This window comes from Manis pentadactyla, chromosome 4 (genome assembly GCF_030020395.1).
Source record: "Manis pentadactyla isolate mManPen7 chromosome 4, mManPen7.hap1, whole genome shotgun sequence".
Lineage (NCBI taxonomy): Eukaryota > Metazoa > Chordata > Mammalia > Pholidota > Manidae > Manis > Manis pentadactyla.
In genome coordinates, this window is record NC_080022.1 from 76055034 (window position 1) to 76067577 (window position 12544).

The window sequence follows — 12544 nt, forward strand, 5'->3', positions numbered from 1 at the left end:
CATTGCAGCATTATTTACAATAGACAATTTATGAAAGCAACCTAAATGACCATGAATAGGTGAATGCATAAAGAAGATGTAGATCTATACCCACACACAATGCAATATTACTCAGCCATAAAAAAGAACAAAAACATTGCCATTTGCAATGACATGGATAGACCTACAGGGCATTATGCTAAGTGAAATAAGTCAGACAGAGAAAGAAAAATATTATATGAGTTGATTTTTATGAGGATCTAAAAAAGAAAAACAAACAGAAACAAACTCGTAGACATAAGAAACAAACTATTGTTCACCAGGGTAGGGAGTGGGAAAAATAGGTTAAGGGGATTAAGAGGTACAAACTTCCAATTATAAAATAAATTAGTTATGGGGATGAAAGTATAACATAGGGAATATAGTCAATAATAGTGCAATGTTTTTGTATATTGACCAATGGTAACTACACATCATTGTGAGCATTTTATAACGTATATAATTGTCAAATCACTGTTATACACCTGAAACCAATATAACAGTCTATGTTTGGTGACAGATGGTCACTTAGACTTATCATGGGGATCATTTCATAAGATATAAAATCAAATTAGTATGATGTACACCTGAAACGAATAGAATATTGTATGTCAATTATACTTCGAGGAAGGAAGCAAATGTTAGTAAGGACATGGAGAAATTGGAATCTTTGTGTACTGTTGGTGAGAATGTAAAATGGAATAGCCAGTATGGAAAACAGTATGGTGGCTCCTCAAAATACTAAAAATAGAAATACCATATGATCTATCAATCCATTTGTGGGTACATACCCCCAAGAATTACAAACACAATCTCAAAGAGATATTTGTACACCAATGTTCATAGCAGTACAATTTGCAATAGTCAAAAGGTAGAAGCAACTCAACTATCTATCAACTTTTTTTTTTTTTAAATAATTATTTTTTATTGAAGGGTAGTTGACACACAGTATTACATTACATGAGTTTCAAGTGTACAACACAGTGGAAGAACATTTATATACATAATTCTAGGTTCCAGCTATCACCCTACCAGGCTGTTACAATATCTTGACTATATTCCTTATGCTATACATTACATCCCGGTTACTAATTTATTTTACCATTGGAAGTCTGTCCTTCTTTTTTTTTTCTTTTTTTTTTTTTTTGTGAGGGCATCTCTCATATTTATTGATCAAATGGTTGTTAACGACAATAAAATTCTGTATAGGGGAGTCAATGCTCAATGCACAATCATTATTCCACCCCAAGCCTAATTTTTGTCAGTCTCCAATCTTCTGAGGCATAACAAACAAGTTTTTACATGTAGAACAAATTCTTACATAATGAATAAGTTACATAGTGAACAGTACAAGGGCAGTCATCACAGAAACTTTCGGTTTTGCTCATGCATTATGAACTATAAACAGTCAGTTCAAATATGAATACTCATTTGGTTTTTATACTTGATTTATATGTGGATACCACATTTCTCTCTTTATTATTATTATTTTTAATAAAATGCTGAAGTGGTAGGTAGATACAAGATAAAGGTAGAAAACATAGTTTAGTGTTGTAAGAGAGCACATGTAGATGATCAGGTGTGTGCCTGTAGACTATGTGTTAATCCAAGCTAGACCAGGGCAATAAAACAGCCACGCATGCAGAAGATTTCTCTCAGAACGGGGGGGTGAGGTTCTAAGCCTCACCTCTGTTGATCCCCAATTTCTCACCTGATGGCCCCCCTGCGACTGTGCCTGTCTTAGGTTGTTCCTCCCTTGAGGAATCTTACCCGTCTCTGGCTAACCAGTCATCTTCCAGGGCCATACAGGGAAATGTGAAGTTGGTAAGTGAGAGAGAAGCCTTATTGTTTGAAAAAGTTAGCTTTTTACTTCTTTGCATATTTATGCCCTGTGGCTTCTATGCCCAGCATTTGTCTTGAGGTATCTTTACCACTTGGAAGAATTATGATACTCGGTAAATTTGATATGAGGCACGAATTCTATTTAAGGGTTGTAATTAGGAAGGAAGAAGAAAAGCTATAGAAGTAGCAGGCGGAAGAAAACATGGCAAGATTGATTATTTCTTTGACAAATCTTCTTGTAGAGTAACTTCAGCATATATAGGTTTTAAGCTACTACTTAAATTGCGCACGCACATTAACATAATAGGAGTATAGTTACATAACCAAAGCATATCTGTAATTACCAGCCATCTGCAGTGAAACCAAGAAAACCAGTTAGGCACCTTAGGCATTTGTGAAAACTTATCTATGATATGGTGGATATTGTCCAACTGAACTTGAACAGTCTGAGAGAAATCAGACAAATTAAAACAACCCATTCCTGGGGACTGTTCACATGCCATATGTTCTTTTAACAGTAAATAGTCTGTAGTTGTAAGATTTTGGAGCGCTACAATTTGCACTTCTCCAAATTCTTGGTTGAGTTCCAACAGTATAGATCCAGTCAAATTTGTTGTTTTACTGTATGCACAGGCCAGCTTAGATATCTCCTTCCTCATTCCCATGGCAAGTCCAGGAACTGGTGGGATGAGTGCATCTACAGCTGTAGCAGTGCGTGGATCTTTGTTGGGGTTTTTTGATGATCATCTTCTGGCATGAGTCTTCCAGAGAGTGCAGATGTTGGAAGTTCTTTTTCATATCGTATCTTAGTTCATTTTCGGGGTAGCCCAATTAGGCTTTGATCCTCTGTATAAACACAAACAGACCCTTTGCCTACACTTTTATATGCCCTTTATACCCTTGTGTAGAACTCGTTGGAGGTTACCACACAGGAACTGCCCTTTTTTTTTTTTTTTTTGCTATCACTAATCTACACTTACATGACGAATATTATGTTTACTAGGCTCTCCCCTATACCAGGTCTCCCCTATAAACCCCTTTACAGTCACTGTCCATCAGCATAGCAAAATGTTGTAGAATCACTACTTGCCTTCTCTGTGTTGTACAGCCCTCCCTTTTCTCCTACCCCCCCATGCATGTTAATCTTAATACCCCCCTACTTTTCCCCCCCTTATCCCTCCCTACCCACCCATCCTCCCCAGTCCCTTTCCCTTTGGTACCTGTTAGTTCATTCTTGAGTTCTGTGATTCTGCTGCTGTTTTGTTCCTTCAGTTTTTCCTTTGTTCTTATATTCCACAGATAAGTGAAATCATTTGGTATTTCTCTTTCTCCGCTTGGCTTGTTTCACTGAGCATAATACCCTCCAGCTCCATCCATGTTGCTGCAAATGATTGGATTTGCCCTTTTCTTATGGCTGAGTAGTATTCCATTGTGTATATGTACCACATCTTCTTTATCCATTCATCTATTGATGGACATTTAGGTTGCTTCCAATTCTTGGCTATTGTAAATAGTGCTGCAATAAACATAGGGGTGCATCTGTCTTTCTCAAACTTGATTGCTGCGTTCTTAGGGTAAATTCCTAGGAGTGGAATTCCTAGGTCAAATGGTAAGTCTGTTTTGAGCATTTTGATGTACCTCCATACTGCTTTCCACAATGGTTGAATTAACTTACATTCCCACCAGCAGTGTAGGAGGGTTCCCCTTTCTCCACAGCGTCGCCAACATTTGTTGTTGTTTGTCTTTTGGATGGCACCCATCCTTACTGGTGTGAGGTGATACCTCATTGTAGTTTTAATTTGCATTTCTCTGATAATTAGCGATGTGGAGCATCTTTTCATGTGTCTGTTGGCCATCTGTATTTCTTTTTTGGAGAACTGTCTGTTCAGTTCCTCTGCCCATTTTTTAATTGGGTTATTTGTTTTTTGTTTGTTGAGGCGTGAAAGCTCCTTGTATATTCTGGACGTCAAGCCTTTATCGGATGTGTCATTTTCAAATATATTCTCCCATACTGTAGGGATCCTTCTTGTTCTATTGATGGTGTCTTTTGCTGTACAGAAGCTTTTCAGCTTAATATACTCCCACTTACTCATTTTTGCTGTTGTTTTCCTTGCCCGGGGAGATATGTTCAAGAAGAGGTCACTCATGTTTATGTCTAAGAGGTTTGTGCCTATGTTTTCTTCCAAGAGTTTAATGGTTTCATGGCTTACATTCAGGTCTTTGATCCATTTTGAGTTTACTTTTGTATATGGGGTTAGACAATGGTCCAGTTTCATTCTCCTACATGTAGCTGTCCAGTTTTGCCAGCACCACCTGTTGAAGAGACTGTCATTTCGCCATTGTATGTCCATGGCTCCTTTATCAAATATTAATTGACCATATATGTCTGGGTTAATATCTGGATTCTCTAGTCTGTTCCATTGGTCTGTGGCTCTGCTCTTGTGCCAGTACCAAATTGTCTTGATTACTATGGCTTTATAGTAGAGCTTGAAGTTGGGGAGTGAGATCCCCCCTACTTTATTCTTCTTTCTCAGGATTGCTTTGGCTATTCGGGGTCTTTGGTGTTTCCATATGAATTTTTGAATTATTTGTTCCAGTTCATTGAAGAATGTTGCTGGTAGTTTCATAGGGATTGCATCAAATCTGTATATTGCTTTGGGCAGGATGGCCATTTTGACGATATTAATTCTTCCTAGCCACGAGCATGGGATGAGTTTCCATCTGTTAGTGTCCCCTTTAATTTCTCTTAAGAGTGACTTGTAGTTTTCAGAGTATAAGTCTTTCACTTCTTTGGTTAGGTTTATTCCTAGGTATTTTATTTTTCTTGATGCAATTGTGAATGGAGTTGTTTTCCTGATTTCTCTTTCTGTTGGTTCATTGTTAGTATATAGGAAAGCCACAGATTTCTGTGTGTTGATTTTGTATCCTGCAACTTTGCTGTATTCCGATATCAGTTCTAGTAGTTTTGGGGTGGAGTCTTTAGGGTTTTTTATGTACAGTATCATGTCATCTGCAAATAGTGACAGTTTAACTTCTTCTTTACCAATCTGGATTCCTTGTATTTCTTTATTTTGTCTGATTGCCGTCACTAGGACCTCCAGTACTATGTTAAATAACAGTGGAGAGAGTGGGCATCCCTGTCTAGTTCCCGATCTCAGAGGAAATGCTTTCAGCTTCTCGCTGTTCAATATAATGTTGGCTGTGGGTTTATCATAGATGGCCTTTATTATGTTGAGGTACTTGCCCTCTATTCCCATTTTGCTGAGAGTTTTTAACATGAATGGATGTTGAACTTTGTCAAATGCTTTTTCAGCATCTATGGAGATGATCATGTGGTTTTTGTCTTTCTTTTTGTTGATGTGGTGGATGATGTTGATGGACTTTCGAATGTTGTACCATCCTTGCATCCCTGGAATGAATCTCACTTGGTCATGGTGTATGATCCTTTTGATGAATTTTTGAATTCGGTTTGCTAATATTTTGTTGAGTATTTTTGCATCTACGTTCATCAGGGATATTGGTCTGTAGTTTTCTTTTTTGGTGGTGTCTTTGCCTGGTTTTGGTATTAGGGTGATGTTAGCTTCATAGAATGAGTTTGGGAGTATCCCCTCCTCCTCTATTTTTTGGAAAACTTTAAGGAGAATGGGTATTATGTCTTCCCTGTATGTCTGATAAAATTCCGAGGTAAATCCATCTGGCCCGGGGGTTTTGTTCTTTGGTAGTTTTTTGATTACCTCTTCAATTTCGTTGCTGGTAATTGGTCTGTTTAGATTTTCTGTTTCTTCCTGGGTCAATCTTGGAAGGTTATATTTTTCTAGGAAGTTGTCCATTTCTCCTAGGTTTCCCAGCTTGTTAGCATATAGGTTTTCATAGTATTCTCCAATAATTCTTTGCATTTCCGTGGGGTCCGTCGTGATTTTTCCTTTCTCGTTTCTGATACTGTTGATTTGTGTTGACTCTCTTTTCTTCTTAATAAGTCTGCCTAGAGGCTTATCTATTTTGTTTATTTTCTCGAAGAACCAGCTCTTGGTTTCATTGATTTTTGCTATTGTTTTATTCTTCTCAATTTTATTTATTTCTTCTCTGATCTTTATTATGTCCCTCCTTCTGCTGACCTTAGGCCTCATCTGTTCTTCTTTTTCCAATTTCGATAATTGTGACATTAGACCATTCATTTGGGATTGCTCTTCCTTTTTTTAATATGCTTGGATTGCTATATACTTTCCTCTTAAGACTGCTTTTGCTGTGTCCCACAGAAGTTGGGGCTTAGTGTTGTTGTTGTCATTTGTTTCCATATATTGCTGGATCTCCATTTTGATTTGGTCATTGATCCATTGATTATTTAGGAGTGTGTTGTTAAGCCTCCATGTGTTTGTGAGCCTCTTTGCTTTCTTTGTACAGTTTATTTCTAGTTTTATGCCTTTGTGGTCTGAAAAGTTGGTTGGTAGGATTTCAATCTTTTGGAATTTTCTGAGGCTCTTTTTGTGGCCTAGTATGTGGTCTATTCTGGAGAATGTTCCATGTGCACTTGAGAAGAATGTATATCCCGCTGCTTTTGGATGTAGAGTTCTATAGATGTCTATTAGGTCCATCTGCTCTACTGTGTTGTTCAGTGCTTCCGTGTCCTTACTTATTTTCTGCCCAGTGGATCTATCCTTTGGGGTGAGTGGTGTGTTGAAGTCTCCTAGAATGAATGCATTGCAGTCTATATCCCCCTTTAGTTCTGTTAGTATTTGTTTCACATATGCTGGTGCTCCTGTGTTGGGTGCATATATATTTAGAATGGTTATATCCTCTTGTTTGACTGAGCCCTTTATCATTATGTAGTGTCCTTCTTTATCTCTTGTTACTTTCTTTGTTTTGAAGTCTATTTTGTCTGATATTAGTACTGCAACCCCTGCTTTCTTCTCACTGTTGTTTGCTTGAAATATGTTTTTCCATCCCTTGACTTTTAGTCTGTATATGTCTTTGGGTTTGAGGTGAGTTTCTTGTAAGCAGCATATAGATGGGTCTTGCTTTTTTATCCATTCTGTTACTCTGTGTCTTTTGATTGGTGCATTCAACCCATTAACATTTAGGGTGACTATTGAAAGATATGTACTTATTGCCATTGCAGGCTTTAAATTCGTGGTTACCAAAGGTTCAAGGTTAGCCTCTTTAGTATCTTACTGCCTAACTTAGCTCGCTTATTGAGCTGTTATATACACTGTCTGGAGATTCTTTTCTTCTCTCCCTTCTTGTTCCTCCTCCTCGATTCTTCATATGTTGGGTGTTTTGTGCTGTGCTCCTTCTAGGAGTGCTCCCATCTAGAGCAGTCCATGTAAGATGTTCTGTAGAGGTGGTTTGTGGAAAGCAAATTCCCTCAGCTTTTGTTTGTCTGGGAATCGTTTAATCCCACCGTCATATTTGAATGATAGTCGTGCTGGATACAGTATCCTTGGTTCAAGGCCCTTCTGTTTCATTGTATTAAATATATCATGCCATTCTCTTCTGGCCTGTAGGGTTTCTGTTGAGAAATCTGACGTTAGCCTGATGGGTTTCCCTTTATAGGTGACCTTTTTCTCTCTAGCTGCCTTTAACACTCTTTCCTTGTCCTTGATCTTTGCCATTTTAATTATTATGTGTCTTGGTGTTGCCCTTCTTGGATCCTTTCTGTTGGGGGTTCTGTGTATTTCCGTGGTCTGTTTGATTACTTCCTCCCCCAGTGTGGGGAAGTTTTCAGCAATTATTTCTTCTAAGATACTTTCCATCTCTTTGCCTCTCTCTTCTTCTTCTGGGACCCCTATAATACGGATATTGCTCCTTTTAGATTGGTCACACAGCTCTCTTAATATTGTTTCATTCCTGGAGATCCTTTTGTCTCTCTCTATGTCAGCTTCCATGCGTTCCTGTTCTCTGATTTCAATTCCATCAATGGCCTCTTGCATTCTATCCATTCTGCTTATAAACCCTTCCAGAGTTTGTTTCATTTCTGCGATCTCCTTTCTGGCATCTGTGATCTCTTTCCGGACTTCATCCCATTTTTCTTGCGTATTTCTCTGCATCTCTGTCAGCATGTTTATGATTCTTATTTTGAATTCTTTTTCAGGAAGACTGGTTAGGTCTGTCTCCTTCTCTGGTGTTGTCTCTGTGATCTTTGTCTGCCTGTAGCTTTGCCTTTTCATGTTGATAGAATAGTCTGCAGAACTGGGACGAGTGACGGCTGGAAGGACTTCCTTTCTTGTTGGTTTGTGGCCCTCCTCTCCTGGGAGAACAGCGGCCTCTAGTGGCTTGTGCTGCGCAGCTGCTCCCAGATAGGGTTTCTTCTTCCTGCCCGGCTGCTATGGAGTTAATCTCCGCTGTTGCTGTGGGCGTGGCCTAGCTCGGGCAGCTACTCCAAAGTGGTGGAGTCGCGTTGGAGCAGGAGCTGCTGGGAGGCTATTTATCTCCATAAGGGGCCTCCCTGCTCCCTGCAGCCCAGGGGTTAGGGTGCCCAGAGATCCCGGATTCCCTACCTCTGGATTAAGTGACCCGCCCTGCCCCTTTAAGACTTCCAAAAAGCACCCGCCAAAACAAAACAACGACCACAAAAAAAAACAAGAAAAAAAATTTTTTTAATTAAAAAAAAAAAATTTTTTAATTAAAAAAAAAAGGTGGTCGTTCGTTTTTCTTTATTCTCCGGTGCCAGCCTCAGGCCTCTGCTCACCGGTCTTTCTGCCCTGTTTCCCTAGTATTGGGGTCCCTGTCCCTTTAAGACTTCCAAAAAGCGCTCTCCAAAACAAAGCAGCAAAAAAGCAAAAAAAAAAAAAAAAAATGGTCGCGCGCTTTTCTTATGTCCTCTGTCGCCCAGCCTCCAGTGCCTGCTCACTGTTCTTGCTGCCCTGTTTTCCCAGTATCGAGGGCCCTGCACTCTGGCCCGGATGGCTGGGGCTGGGTGTTCGGCAGCCCTGGGCTCCGTCTCCCTCCCGCTCTGCCTGCTCTTCTCCCGCTGGGAGCTGGGGGGAGGGGCGCTCGGCTCCCGCGGGGCCGGGGCTTGTATCTTACCCCCTTCGCGAGGCGCTGGGTTCTCTCAGGTGTGGATGTGGTCTGGATATTGTCCTGTGTCCTCTGGTCTTTATTCTAATAAGGGTTGTCTTTGTTATATTTTCATAGATATATGTTGTTTTGGGAGGAGATTTCCGCTGCTCTACTCACGCCGCCATCTTCCGCCCCTCCTATCTATCAACTTTTAAGTGGATAAAAAAAAATGTGGTTCATACACATACAATGGAATATTATTCAGCCTTAAAAAGGGAGGAAATTCTCACATGTGTTACAATATGGTTGAGTCCAGAAGAAATTATCTTAAGTAAAATAAGTCAGTCACAAAAAGACAGTGTATGATTCCACCTACGTAAGGTACTTACATGAGGTAGTCAAATTCATAGGGACAGAAGGTAGCATGGGGGTTGCCAGGAGCTAGGGCCTAGGGGAAGAGGGAGATGGTACAAGATGAAAAGAGTCCTGGAGACTGATTGTACAATAGTATGAATGACTTAATACTACTGATGTGTACACTTTAAAATGGTTAAGATGGCAGATTTATGTTATGTGTAGTTTACCAAAATTAAAAATTAAAAAAGGAATATAAGAAAAATGAGCATCATTGAACAAGAGAAGAGAGTTATTGACAGAAAAGGGCACAAAAAAGTTTATAGGTATACTATAGTATACAAAGTATACTGCACTATATATATTTTATATGTATAATATAAAATACTAGGGTATTTTTGGTGCTTTTTTTTTGACCAGGGTATTAATTACAGGAATGTGTTCATTTTGTGGTATTTCACCATACACCTTTATGCTGAACTTCTTTTTGTTCCTATTTTATACTTTAAAATACAAACAAAACAAAAACCTACCAGCATAAGTTCTTACAATAAAAAGGCCATTTGTGTCCTTTAATTATAAATGTTTTTTGTCAAAAAAAGAAAGAAAACAAACATGTTCAGAACTTTCATCTCTTTTATGTCACAGGTGACTAATAGAATTTGGACTTGTAGAATCATGATAATAAAGAAAAAATAGTAAGGAAGACCTTTATTCAAGGGGGATTATTGTGATAGGTATAGGGACTACCACAATGGAATTTTGCAGTAGGGAAGAGATAGGGCTCAACTCCAAATATAAGAAAAAGTGGGAATTTAAAGCCAAGGAACAGGATGGAGTTTTCCATCAGTGGATGGAAAATTACTAAGAGGAAACTTTAGGATTAAGGGAGGATTCTGACTAGGCCAGCCTACCAGGATTCTCAGTAAGGGCAGGCCAGAGTGAGCAGACATCTCCTGGGAGATGGTGGAGAATGAAGAACCTGATCGTATATTGAGGGTGATCAGATATCAAGAGTGAGGGATTCTGGCTAAAGTGATTTAGCAGAATTCCTGCTAAAACTGGACAATGCAGAGACAAACATGGACGCACAAAAGTCAAGGCCTACTTGAAAGAGAATTCAAAGGAACCTGACTAAAGTTGTGTCAAGTACAGAATCTTTGTCACTGGACAGTTTTACAGCTCATCCAAACTTAAGTTTCTTACTCAAATAATCAGGATGTAGGCTCAGAATCTAAAATGCCCATTCAGTATGTCAATGGAATTTATGGCTATATTCAAATCTCTAATCTGAGAAAAACCAGGCCAGAGCTTGCTGATTAAGCTCGTGTCTCCTGTTGCCTTCTCTACCTTTCTTAGTTTGTGATGAATACGTTGTAAGTGATAAAGTTTATGGTTTATGTCCATTTTTTTTTAAAGTAAATTTTGTGTTGGTGTTAGGAAGAATTTTTGAACTTTGCTTTTTATTCTTATAAGTAAGACTGAAAAGGAAAGTAAGGGCAGGGCTATTTTGAAATAAAACTAATGCTGAGAAATTAGTTACTTTTTCTTCTGACAAATGAAGCTATTGTTCATATTAGGTATCAAAAATAGTTCTAGACACCACTGAATCTTTATGTGAACTTTGTTTATAGAGAAACTAAATTCCCTGCCTACCCTTACAACCCCTTCTCAGAAAAAGTGAATTTATTGTCTGTGGATAAATTTGGAAATATTGCTGAGTAATTTGGTTCCTGGCATATACAGTATGTATGATTCTACTTGGAAAAATACTTACAAACCAACAATGCATAGATAAACTCTAAAATCATATATACTCCAAAATTAACAGTATTTCTAGCTTTTTGAAAGGATTAAGTGTTTTTAGAGTTTTTAGAGTTATGAATTTTTCAATGAATGTCAGTTATTTTTATAACAGCCACACACACATAATAAAATACTTTCCATTTTTAAAAGAAAATCATTTTTTTCAGGAAACATTTTCTGAGTAGCTTCTATGTATTTGATTAATGATTTTCAATTAGTTCATTTTTTAAACTTATTGAAGAAGCAATGACTATATATAAAACTCATACATTTGACTATATAGAAAACAATGACTATGTAAAAAACTCATACATTAGGGTTTAACTGGACACATTTGAGTTATTTGTAGTAAGGTATAAGTCCTAGTAAGTAAAGTTCAGATAAAAAGGCTGCTTAGAATGAAGGATTGTACCAGTACTCTGGTTTGGACAGACACCAGGAACTTTTAATATAGTTACTTGGTGAAAAAGGTATTTTATCCTGGTGAACAAATAAAGGAGACAAAACTGTATGAGAGTTGCCATTTGGAACTGGGGTAAATTATTATTTTATTAATGTGGAAATTTACATTAAAATATTTCAGAATAAGCAATGTGCTGTATGTGGTTAGATGCCAATGCCAATTTACAGCCTTGGTGTGGTTAATGAGCAGGTGAATTGCCCTAATCTATAATGATCACATTAAGAGCAGGTGATTTAGCACAGGAAGCATGTTTTTCTGAGCTAACACTTTGTTTAGCATTCATTAATTGGTACAAAGGTTGGCATAAGTAATTAAGTCAGTGGGGTTTAAAGTATGAAAAAGATTAAGAAAAGTGAACAAGATCTGATACCTTTGCATGAACAAGACATGAGGTATACCAGGTCCAGTAGCTCAGGCCAGCTGTACCTTGCTCCAGGCATTGAGGCTGCTGCACTTTTATATTTAGACCCCAGAGATCAGATAATACAGTGAGAACATGGCAAATGGGGGCTCTGTTGGATGGTAGGGGCCAACATTTTTTGAACACTGTGTGATTATATGGTGGGCTCTGTAAGAGCTGAAGAAGAAGACCAAGTACCTGAAATCAAGAGACAGCAGGGGAGACAGCTGGAAATAGGTCATTTTAATTTCACATAAAAATGGCTATGGGGGGAATGACAAGTTGCAATGGCAGTACAGAGAAGGGTCACCTTATCCAGTCCCAGGAAGTCAGGAGATAAGGAGACCTAAAAGAACAGACTAGCATATAAACAGTATCAAGTGAGGAAGCAGGTCTGTTTTAACAAGTCTCTATATTGTGTGCAAAGGCCCACAGTCAAGATAAAAAGTGAAGTTTCCAGAACAAGGAACTCATTCTAGTTAAAGCAGACTCTAAAGCACTGTACAGCTGGAAAGGAATTCCACAGAAGTTGAGTTAAATTCAAAGGAAAAATTTTTTTCTCTTTTATCCATGTTATCAATTTGAATGGAATTCAGAGGTTATTCCAAAAGACTTCCCAAATGACTTTATATCTGAAAAGAAATTAGGGACTAGAATTTTCAGGC